Source organism: Rhipicephalus microplus, chromosome 6, assembly GCF_043290135.1.
Source record: "Rhipicephalus microplus isolate Deutch F79 chromosome 6, USDA_Rmic, whole genome shotgun sequence".
NCBI lineage: Eukaryota > Metazoa > Arthropoda > Arachnida > Ixodida > Ixodidae > Rhipicephalus > Rhipicephalus microplus.
In genome coordinates this window covers 129,282,312-129,294,219 of record NC_134705.1, presented here as the reverse complement: position 1 = coordinate 129,294,219, position 11,908 = coordinate 129,282,312, and the positions used below count along the sequence as shown (strand labels likewise).

Below are 11,908 nucleotides of genomic sequence, written 5' to 3'. Positions count from 1 at the left end.
TTTCACTACACGTTTGTAGTGAAATGTCCAATAGTCTTTAGAGCTTGTTTATAATGTAAAATTGGTAGTAAGCGTTCGAACACACCTTTTAACTAATACAGCTACCAAAGGCATTCATGACTTCAATTACTTGCTTGATCAGTATTCATAGACGTAAGTAGTCGGGATAGAGATGTATCACTAATCCTCTACGTGGATGAATTTACGTTAAACGGGGTTTTAGCTAAATGACACCAAACGATATTGTGCAGGCTTATATCATTACATCGTATATAATAAACTACATTTGGTTGGAGGCATTTAAATTGCGTGTTATACCGATTCCTATAACGGAGGAATCAACAATGTTTATTTTTTTTATATTCCATGTTTCGTTCGCATAAGAGCAAGAAGTAGCTGCAACACCATCGTGAAGCTGCCTACTTGTTTACCTACATCTCGTATTACAATTATTTATTTATTCATTTATTTATTTGTTAATTTATTAATACTGCCAACCCTCACAGAGGGTCATAACAGAGAGGACATAAATGAAGAAGGTAGAATGTTCATAAAGTTTCTTAATACCTTGACAACTCACAATTAAAACTGGTATTCTCTTAATTAACAACTCAACATTCAAATAAAGATTCAAGAACAATTCTAAACTCAGTCATTTTTTTAAATATTTGCTATGAACTTGAAGCCGCTTACATTACTTAGCACTGAAAAAAATTATTTAGCAACCACGTAAATGCGCTTCTACGGCATTTTAGAAGTCAGTGACATCTTTTAGAACAACAATTTCGTTCGGCAATTTGTTCCACAGTTTTTCCACATGACAGCTGGAAAAAAAGAATATCTAAATGTGTCAGTATTTGTACGGTCTGGTTTTATGACGCAATCGTGGTTAGTTCGGGGATTTCTTTTGCCTGGTAAATGTAAATATCAGAGCTTATCTACAGTTGATCATGCATTATTTGGAACAATACTTTCAGCCTATATTTATTTCAACGTAGTTCAAGAGGATCTAGGTTGCATCTCAGTAACATCAGTGTTACTGATTCCTTCCTTCGGTACGTTGAACAAATAAAGCGCACCGCTAGTCTCTGTGTTCTTTCTTGCTTCTTCTTAAGAGTAACTTGATGGGGACTCCAAACAATGGATGAATATTCTAGTAGTCTCCTAATGAAGATGATGTATGCAATATGTTTTACGTTGCGCGATGCATTCTGCCGCTTTTTCCTCAATAAATATAACTTTTGATAGGATTGCGTGCGAACGTTATCTATATGCTCATTTCATGTCAATTTTAGCGTAATGGTTACGTTTATACGTACTTGTGAGTCAGATTTGATATACTTCATAAGTACATATAGAGGGCGCCTAGATAATTAACCTAGTTTTCTGTAAATTATTGACTAGTTTTCAAAGCACAATGTATGCTACACTGCTGGAGCACATCACCAAAATCATTCAGGCGTGCGAACTATAGTTGACCAATTCGATGTTGTAGTAACACCACCCACACGATGTGAATATTTTAGCAAGTTGTTGTTCGGGTAAACTTAACCATTAGATCATGTTCTGTTACGTATGTCTGATGTAGCTCCAAGTTCTCCGAACCGTCTTGCCTACGAAGTTCAAAATGACAGGCCATGGTTTTCTCCTACAGCCTCTTCGTGTTTAAACTTGATGAAAATATCTTTTTTACTGAGAGCGGGTACTAATAGGCTTTTTTCTGTTCATTGCACGGGATACTCGTAAGTTCACAAAATATCAATACATACATTTCAAGACATTTACGCCACTACTGTGGCGTAACAGTACATGAAATGACCGCGAAACCTGCCATAAACGTTCTTTTAAATTAGCAAGGTAAAAAAAAACTTAGTGGTTATTTAAAACCAGGACCTTTTCTTCGTCTCGAAAATGACTACGAAATATTTTTAAAGGTGTGGCCCAACATAGTTGAAAAGTGCGCAGTTGAACAGTTAAGAAATGCTTGAGTTGTAAGGCCATTGTCACTAAGTTAATCTGCCTTACGCCGTGGCATGTATGATATGAAAAATGATAAAAATAAATTAGAATACTGACCCCATCCAGAATTGTATCTGAAGAGAGACGCAAATATGCTCGAATAATTATGAGCACGTGAGACATAGGTGCGATATTTTCTTGCGGGCAAAATGCATGAGAATTGACGCAGAAGTGCAGGCGCGAGGTACCTCTTGCGCAAGTGATAGGCTGTAATAATAACAGCTATTTATGATAAGGCTCTGTTGTGGCACGTGCCACGTGAGGGCTCGAATTCTGTTTCCGACTATGAAGTGCTTTATCTAAGTATCGTGACAATCGGTGTATCAGAAGAAGAAAAATGCAGGCTAGGCCAGAAAAGGTGTGTTTCATTGTACGCTGACCTGCAAACGCAGCTGGATAGAATGTGGAGTACGTGTCGCGTTACTGTGTAAAAGCAAACGTCAGAAACAACTGCTGTCTGACTGTATGGGATATCCGGTACGTCAAATCGCAAGGACGTTGCTTCTTATGAATAACCGAGTGACTTTTAAGAGGCATTGATGTACGGGTAACACCTGTATCTTACTGGTACCAAACTAAGGAGAAAAAAACCTGGAGGCTTACGTAAAGAGTTCAACCAAAAATCACAGCATATTCACCGAGTGAATGGTGATGAGAGGGGCGAAGCGTCCGTCAGCTCATGCGTGCTTCCGTCCGTCCGTTCGTTGTTGCTTCCGTCCATCCGCGCAACCATCCATGCGTCCATCCACGCATCCATCCGTCTGTCCATGCGTCCATCCATGAGTCCGTCCATCCGTCTGTCCGTTTGTTCGTGCGTCCATCCATCCGTCCGTCCATCTGCGAGTCTGTCTGTCTGTTTGTATGTCTGTCTGTCTGTCCATGCGTCCGTCCGTGCGTCCATCTAGTGCACACTCCAAGCACCATCACCTCCCGTCTCGCATCCCCTGTGACATATAGCTGCTCTAGAGCGGGCATGTGCCACCAGTGGCTGCTTACTACAACTACATACATCGGAAGATGTACAGACCCACGCCTTAAGGAGCTTCGCCCCTAAAACTTGAGGAGAACGCAGTAAGCCATGGAAAGTAAACTGATAGGAGTAACCTTAAGAGACACGAAGAGAGCCGAGTGAGTCAAAAAACAAACCGGAGTTAAGGATATCACAGTTGAAATCAGAAGAAGAAATGGACATGGGCCGGCCACGTAGTACGTAGGCAGGATAACCGTTGTTCATGAAGGTTAACTGATTGGTTTCTCAGAAAAGGCAAACGTGGGCGAAAAAACAGAGATTTCGGTGAGCAGATGAGAATAATAAGTTTGCAGGTATAACGGGGCAGCAGAAAGCACGTGATGTGGTTGATTGGTGCCGCCCGGGAGAGGCCAGTTCTCTGCAGTAGGCGTAGTCTGACCGATGACGATGGTGATGATCTATTTATCGAATGGAATTGCTTTTATTACGACTCGTTCTCAAGAAGGTTTGCTAATATAGCTTGCCAACTTGTCATATTTTGCTTCAACGAAATCAAGGTGTCATAATAGGCACAATTTCAGTGCTTGTCAGTTATATTAAGTCAAGATTGTCCTACGAAAGAGCCCTCTTAATATTAGAACTTTTGATGAACCATAACGAACATATTAAGTAACTTTCAATGACTTTGCAGAAGTATGTCCAGAAAAATAAGCAATTGTTTTGAAGAAGCGTGGACACGTTTCTATAGTGCATAGAATTGTATGCTTGAGAATTTCAGTAAATGACCAGGGCTCGCGACTTAGAACTGAAAAATTCAGTTCAATTCTTACGACACCCATATAATGCAAAGTTTTTCGTGCAAGTTGCTGCGAGTGGCCATTTTTACTATGCCATTCTATTCTGTAACGTAGTATAGTGAGGTCGCTCTAGAGTCTTTAGTAATTCTACTTACAAACTTAAAAAATGCTCACTAATTTTTTCCGACCCTATCAGTGTTTAAACTTTGCCAAATATTTTCTTACCGACAGTACTATGTTTGTTGTCTATTGCTCTAGCTCTATATACCTGTAACGTGCTAGCAGCAAAAAGTTTCAATTTATTGCACTGCACCAGATAATCTAAATAGCAACTCACGGCTCTACGCAAACATAACTTTGAAGCGACTTTACAGCCGGCGCTGGTCCTTGTGATCCTCTTTTCTGTGTCATCGTGAGCTTGCGCTAAAATATCAGTATGGAGGAAATCCAACTATTCAGTCTATCGGCACTACTGCAATATTATCCAGTTTCCTCGTGATTGGAAGTGTTGCGTGTATATTGACACGCATTTTGTTGTAAGAATAATAAAGAGTATTAATGTCAGTAGAGTGCCACTTTCAAGCTCATAGGAGACGTGCCGTTACAATAAAACAATGTTTTTATGCAGAACAGGAAAATAAATTGATCTAATCTAAGTAACTACGTATAACTGAATGTTTGCCAAAGATAAGACAAAAAAACGCATAATGTAGATGTACGCATAAAAAACACAGGCTCTTTTAGTTTTGTTCTAAAGGACACTGTTTTGTGAACTCAGTTTACACACGTGATGATAATATTCCCCATTTGCTCTTTAGGGCAACAGTTAATACAGTATAAACATTCGTTGGTAATATCAAAACGACCTTTTTTTTCGTCATCGCAGTACAATCTGATCAAACGTTAGGCTCTCGGATTTCTTCGTCCCCCCGATGGAAGGTGCTGGGAAGACTCGTTCTCACCTGAAAAACAAACAAACAAAAGGAAAGTGTTCCTGCAGTTTCACGAGATATGACTTGTTTACTATAGTTATAATAATCCTAATATTATAATTGCTATTTCTTTCTCTCATTATTATTTTTATTACGGCTTATGTCGGAGAATATAGGTTAGCTGGATACCGTTTTATTGTGACATTAGGAATGCTCAAGTCTTCTTGAGCCAGTAGTTGCTAACCATCAGACTTTTGCATTTGGAGGTTCACTCTTGAAGTGTGGAAGCTTGGGCTAGTTGGTATGGCATGACGATAGTTATAGCGCGAGAACAAAACAACGACACCAAGACAAGAAGGACACGAAGGACACTAGCACTAAGCTCGTGTCCTTCGTGTGCTTCTTGTCTCTGTGTTGTCGTTTTGTTCTCGCGCTATAACTATCTTCACTTTTGAGTTGCGGATATCTTGTACACCTGCCATCATCTTTTATTATTTGGCCTAATGGTTCTTTGTAGACCACATCTAAAGGTACTTCATCCGTCTAGGGCTTCGGGCTTTTTTCTCGTGTATTGAATTCTTGTTTACATTTATTCTGTAACTAGGATGCCTTCTTTCCCTTGCACTTTACCCTAAAAAGACAATTTGTACATTTTTATTCACTGTACAGCATGAAACTAGGTGCAACTAAATTCACAAAATATATTTTACACTAGTTTAGAGTTAATTGGCCAAAAAAAAACGGCCAAGCACTAAGCTCTGAATATTACGGGTCGACGGTGTTTGCAAACTTGTGATGGTATAAAGCATGCATTATACTACACTTTTCGCAGGACCTTATGTTTTCTGCATATGTTTATGGTATACTTCATATTGACAGCCACGTGAGCACGTCTGCGTTAGTACGCGCGCTTCATTTGGCCGTTTTTAATAAATACATCACACTTTTTCTCCATTATGTTTTTTTTAACCATGCAATCACGTTTCTTGCGTTCTAACAAGACGCAAAAGACCGCACTAGCGACTTGTTCAGGTGCACTTTGGTCTCTTCGTTCATTGGGCGAATGCCTTTCTTTCTTAGCAGCAGTTCCGGTTAAACGAGAAACGACATTATGCCAAAAATGGCGAGTGCACTTGTCGCCACCGATGCTATTCCATCGACGAAAATGGCGCTAGGACAGAACCAAACACACCTGTCAAGCAACACCATTGGAACGCTTCCTTAGCTTCACCGGTGTTTGCTCTGCAGAAGTACTTAAAATGATTTGAAGATTTTTAAAATCTGAATCCACACTCTAATCATTGTCTCTGATGCACTTTTTCGTTTTATAATTTGTGTAGATTCGGTGTTGTCCTAAACAGCATAGCATTCATTATTATCTCCATTTTTATATTTTAATTTGGGTTTTATAAAAACAAAAAGTAGCCGACGTAGTAATAAAATCACCGACATTTGTGCACGTTATTTTATTATAAAGTGCAATAAACGTACGTACACAATAATGATGCGATCCAACAGACAATGGTGCCTTTGAAAGTATAGGCGATGTTATTATACGTAATTGCAAAGTAACACTCGCCAATAACTTCTAATAACACCCCTATACTTTTCATGGCATTATTTTCAGCTATATCTCATGAATATCACATCTATAACCAAGAAAATGAGCCCTTAGGTGCACACTTCTTTCCAACATACGTACGGAGTTTCATGCAGGCCGGGCAACACTCGCACAGGCTGGCGTTTGGATCCACGATCCCTTGGCACGTAGCGGAGTCTACTTCATCGCAGGAGATGCTTTTAACCTTTTGGACAAGGAGCGAAACCACCGCTGCTGAGGAGAGTAGGGCGATGAATTTCCAAGCTTGAGCTTTCATGATTCCTGTTGGGTGCAATGAAACATTGACAGCACATTAGGCCAACGCCTTTTGAGCTGCTAACTACTGCAGCTTTGGTTGGATATGTATATAAAGGCAACTATCTCATGTAGCGGGCTTCAACGTGAGCTAAAGAAACAGTTACTTTTATCAGAATCCCCCAAAATTACAGCATATCCACGGAGTCAATGAAGATGAGCGTGGTGAAGCGTCCGTTCCATCCGCATGCGTGCCTGCCTGCCTGCCTGCCTGCCTGTCTGTCTGTCTGTCTGTCTGTCTGTCTGTCTGTCTGTCTGTCTGTCTGTCTGTCTGTCTGTCTGTCTGTCTGTCTGTCTGTCTGTCTGTCTGTCTGTCCGTCCGTCCGTCCGTCTGTCTGTCTGTCTGTCTGTCTGTCTGTCTGTCTGTCTGTCTGTCTGTCTGTCTGTCTGTCTGTCTGTCTGTCTGTCTGTCTGTCTGTCTGTCTGTCTGTCTGTCTGTCTGTCTGTCCATCCGTGCGTCCGTCCCACCCCCACTTTAATCACCAACAAAACAAAATGCTCTAGAGCCATCTATTGATCCTAAATACAATTTTACTTCTACACACAACGTCATCCAGTGAGTAATTTTTAAACTAGAGCTGGCTATATGCTGTTGACGGAGGATGGAACGACCCACACCCAAAGAAGCTTCGACCCTAAATGTATGCGCGCATCAGCTGTTTCGTCGTAGTGAGTTACATAATAAAACTGGCCGCCTTGCATTGGAATATAGTTAGAACGCAATTAGACAGGATAGCGTTTTATGCTGGGGTATACCACGGCTCTAACGACGCGCTTCCGTCGCGACGTGAAAGGACTCTGCTACAAGAGCACGTCGTTGAGTGCACTAACGTTGAGGTAGGAGTGTACATATTTACCGTTCGGGGTACTCACAGGTCAATACCTTCACCGCATTTTTGATATCGCTAAGAGAAAGGGTGATGGGCTCAAAGGGCTCGCTGTAAAGATCGCATTGCGATGTGCGTGCTATGTCGCGAAGTAGGTGCTTTGTACGTCCCGTACTCTTCACGCAATTTTCCGTTTCAGTTAGGAGGAGCACGAAGGTCACTTCCCTCACTGTAGCGGCCGCTTTCGCGGAAGGACCGTGCCGCTCACACACAAATAAATTCCATCTCTGAGAGTTACCGATTCTTGCTCGTTCTTTGTATACTTGGGCGTTGGCTTCGTGGGCCCTGCGTTATGTTCAGCCAATGTGTTTTGTGTGTAACGTTTGTTCCCCCTCATCCTGTATGTTATTTTAGTAAGACTATTGTGGTTGAGCAGCACATTGAGCCTTCCTAGCTGCTTGCCGTTCTTTGCGTATACATTATGATCTGTTGCAATAGCATTCATTACTTCGCACTTGTGGCGAAGCAACCCACGTTAAGCACTCAGATACTTTTGTGAACGCACGTTTCGCTTTTGCGTTAGACCGCATTCCGTGAAGGCACGTTTCCCTTTGGTGTTATACCGATTCTTATAAAATAGGCATCAGCCTTGGACAGATTGATGAAACAAACTTACTTAAAAGTCAATACGTCGCGCTAGTGTTTTAACTAGAAGTGGGCAGCTCCCACGTTGGGAAATAAATACCTATAGCCTTTAAGCCACTTCGAGGGCCCATTGGACTGCCCATAGTTGTCCCTCTTGTGTAGAACTGCATAGAGCTGCGTCCTACTTCTGTTCAGCTGTTTTCCTTATCGCTGCATATTACAGATAGTTGCCAGAGCATATGGGCGAGATTCATGATGTCATGTCATTTATTGCATGCTGGAGGAATACAGAACTCGGGATAAATACAGTTAATTACCCGGAAGTTCGGGTGAGTTAATATTATTAACAGCATTAGCGTAATGGCCTGATCTCTGTTAGCTGTGGGGAGGGGGCAAGTCTCTGCGTCCTAGGTCGAAGTGTTTAGGTAGCTTGTTGTACGATAGTCGGTGATCCCTAAATTTTATAACCTCAGCATCTTGCATTGTGGCTGGATTGTTGGCAAGTTGTCTTGCAGCACTGTGGGCAGATTCTTCGAAGTTTGCGACTCTACGTTGATTTCTCCGTTGTGAGTAGGTAACCAAATATTTGTGTGTGGATTCACAACATTTCCCTTCAGCATTGACAGAGCCCCTCCAGATATTGCTCTTTTGGCAAATGCTGGGGCGGTTCCTCTATTATCGCTGTGCATCCTCGATCTATGTTGGTCTAAAAGTGCCGATGCAATGGCTACTCGCTTAGAATTTTCTCATGCTGTGGTGTAGGTGAAAGCAGAGTTCACCAGTTCACCTATCCCATTTGCGAGCACTGTTGTGAAGGCTCGTTTGTTGGACATGAAACCCACGTCGCCAAACAAGCATTCCCGAGCCTGATTGTTAGCTTTTTCTTGCAGAGATTTAACTCTGGCTTGTCTTCTGCTCACATTATGAAGGGCGTGAAAAATCCTTCCAACAGGCATAACTGTGATATTGTCCTTCAGATTATTTGAGATTTCTTTGTGGTTGTTACTTATCGATGTTAATCTTGTAATGATTCATTTGAGGATGTGCCTTATTAATTGCGTTGTCTGTAGTGTAACATATAGGTAATTTTCTATAATACATTGTGGACTACAAGCTGCATGAGTCCTTCAGTTTTGGTTTACACAGACATGTCTTATCTGTATAGGCGCCATTCACTTGCTTCTCACTTCTCTAGTCAGACTGCTTAATCCACCCTGTTTCAAGATTACCTACTAGTTGCCAGCTCTATAGCTTGTGCTTCAGCTCTGGCACTCTATGACAGCCCGTAACAGCCACTCTGTGTTTTTTATAATAAATTGAATTACAAAAAACAGCCCGTGAACATGCATCAGTGTAGAATTTTAGCGGTAGGAAATGGGCGTGCAAATAGAAGGTTTGGCTGCTTGCAGATTGAAAAAAAAAAAAGAACGGATGAGGAAGCCATGCTCAAAGGTAGGCTGCAGTTCTGGAGGTAGAAGTTGGAGTAATTAAGTGGTACTAGAGGCAAGGGACTCTCGAATTCACTAACTGCATTTACTATATAGCCTCTACATTCTGAAGTGCCAAACCCTTATAGGGTGATGTACGGCCCTGAGTAAATAGATGCGAAGTTTAGGAAAACACCATTGTGAAGACGTACAACACTTTTATGGGGGCAGTGGATCTTTTAGATATCCTGATGACATCTTAAATGTGTTTTCTGAAATGAAATACTTTTTGCCGGTCTTTTTTTTAGGTTGTTGATATGAGTTTCTGGGCAGGTATCTTCTCTATCGCAAAGGTTCTAAGGTTGCAGTGCTCTAGAAATCGCCAAAAAGAGCAGCTTGGTCGTTTAGCGTTGTGCAATTCTTTAGTGAACTAGCTTTCTTTTTCTTCTCAGAACAAGGACATATTGAGGAAGAGGAGGCGGCAATCTCTTTGCGTGGCAGCAAGGGTCGCGAAGAAGAACAGAAGAGGACCACCAGATTGAAACCCTAATGCTCAAGCATGTTAAGGCAAAGTTGTCCCCTGGCCTTAGGTTTCCCAACGACAACACTCAAAATAACCAGCTGCAAAGTTACCCCTGTGTATTTGTTTGTTTGTTTGTTTGTGAGTGAGTGTGTGAGTGAGTGTGTGAGTGTGTGTGTGCGTGCGGGTGTGTGTGTGTGTGTGTGTGTGTTTGCGCGCGCGCGTGTGTGTGTGTGTGTGTGTGTGTGTGTGTGTGTGCGCGCTTTCACGAAGTGCGAAACTTATTTGCGTATTAACGAAAATAGAAATTGTTTGACTTTTTGCAATAGCTGAGTCGCTAGTTTCCTAAAATCAAAGAAATGAGTGTAAAATGAGCATTATCTTAATAAATACGACCTGTTATCGCGCTGATAGCATTAACTTCATTCCTGAAACGCCAATCCTGTTGCTCTCTTACTTCCTCGTAAGCAGACCATAAAAAGCAACATTAGAAATATTTTTACGCCAATAGGCTCAATTTAGGCTATGAGAGAACTTTTTTTTTAGCCCAGTCGCTTCTAACTTTCTCCAAAATACATACCAAACAGCAATACTCGATGTGCTGGCTGTTAATTTTACCTTTATAGTACGAACAGCCAAAATCTTTATTTCGCCGGAGTGAGGAAATATTTTGACAAGAAATTAAGCAATTAGTAAGCACCTGTTTGCGCTGTTACAGCTGGGACGTTAGAATAGATAAAGCTATACCGCGAATACTTCACAATTTTTACTAAATTAGGAGCTACAATTGAATCGATATTATTGTTTAGAAGCCGCTATTTTCCGACCCATCTCATATGATTACGGAAGGCTTTAGATGAAGACCTGACACTATATACTCTCACGTAGTGAAGGTAAGGCAAATCGTAACAAAGTAGTGAGCGATCTTTTATGTCAAGAAACGATATCACTTTGCGAGAATCACTTGAAATCGCTGCATAGGTTCAGGCTTGCTTATTCGCTTGTCAAACAGTGTTTACGCATGAGGCACATGTGTATTGTTGTATTAGGAACTTTCCAAAGCAAAAATTAGTTGAGGCACATACCACTTGGAGGGCTTCCAGTTCACTTTTGAGCTCTGGAGTTGTTTGGCATAATTTTGCGACCACGTCTCAAAACGCAGAGGTACTATACACTAGGCCAGGATGCGACAGGTGCGTGATTGCAGGCCGATCAGCAAACGTAGCAGAGTGGAATCCCAAATGCACCTTTTTTGTGCAGCTGAATAGTTGATAGAGACAACTGTTGCTTGGCTACACGGGATATCCGGAATATGAAACAGCAAAAACGCCACTTTTGATGAATAAGCAAGAGTATTTAGGAATCAGTCATATTGTTTGGAACGAATATACTTTGTGACTTTATTACAGTAGCAAAGAAATTGCCCAATTTTCACATTTTCGGCATAGTCACAAATTAATGAAAAGCACTTCAGAGAATTGTGCTCATAATTGTTCACGTGTGTGTTACAATATGGGATTTTAGCTTCTACGTATACATTTTTACATTACCATATTACGAGACCGTAAATAATCCCGGAGGTTGGCAGTCTTTACGTTTACGGCCACACCTTAGAAAGACACCTTCGTTCATGGCTATATACATGCGATAATCGCTTTTCGGGAGTCCCAGACATGAGGTCAAAAGCAGACGAATGGCGAGTGTGACTTGCAATCACCTTGTTTCAGCCGGCCTACCGACGCTAGAAGAACCTAGAATACCAAAGCCGTAAACGTGAAAAGCCTAGTGTAACATAACGTGTTGTTGGGCCTGTTGGTAGATCATTTTGAGAAACTTAATTTGAGCGCAAGCAAACG

The 11,908-nt window shown here is 41.4% G+C and overlaps 1 long non-coding RNA gene across 1 annotated transcript; it reads right to left on the bottom strand.

The window, feature by feature from the left end:
* Nucleotides 1–4,515: 4,515 nt before the first annotated feature.
* Nucleotides 4,516–11,291, bottom strand: LOC142765494 (uncharacterized). The gene is made up of 3 exons (XR_012884291.1): nt 11,138–11,291; nt 6,421–6,600; nt 4,516–4,748 (listed from the first exon to the last, which is right to left on the bottom strand). It is a non-coding gene; the product is annotated as an uncharacterized LOC142765494 (long non-coding RNA).
* Between the last annotated feature and the right edge of the window lie 617 nt (nt 11,292–11,908).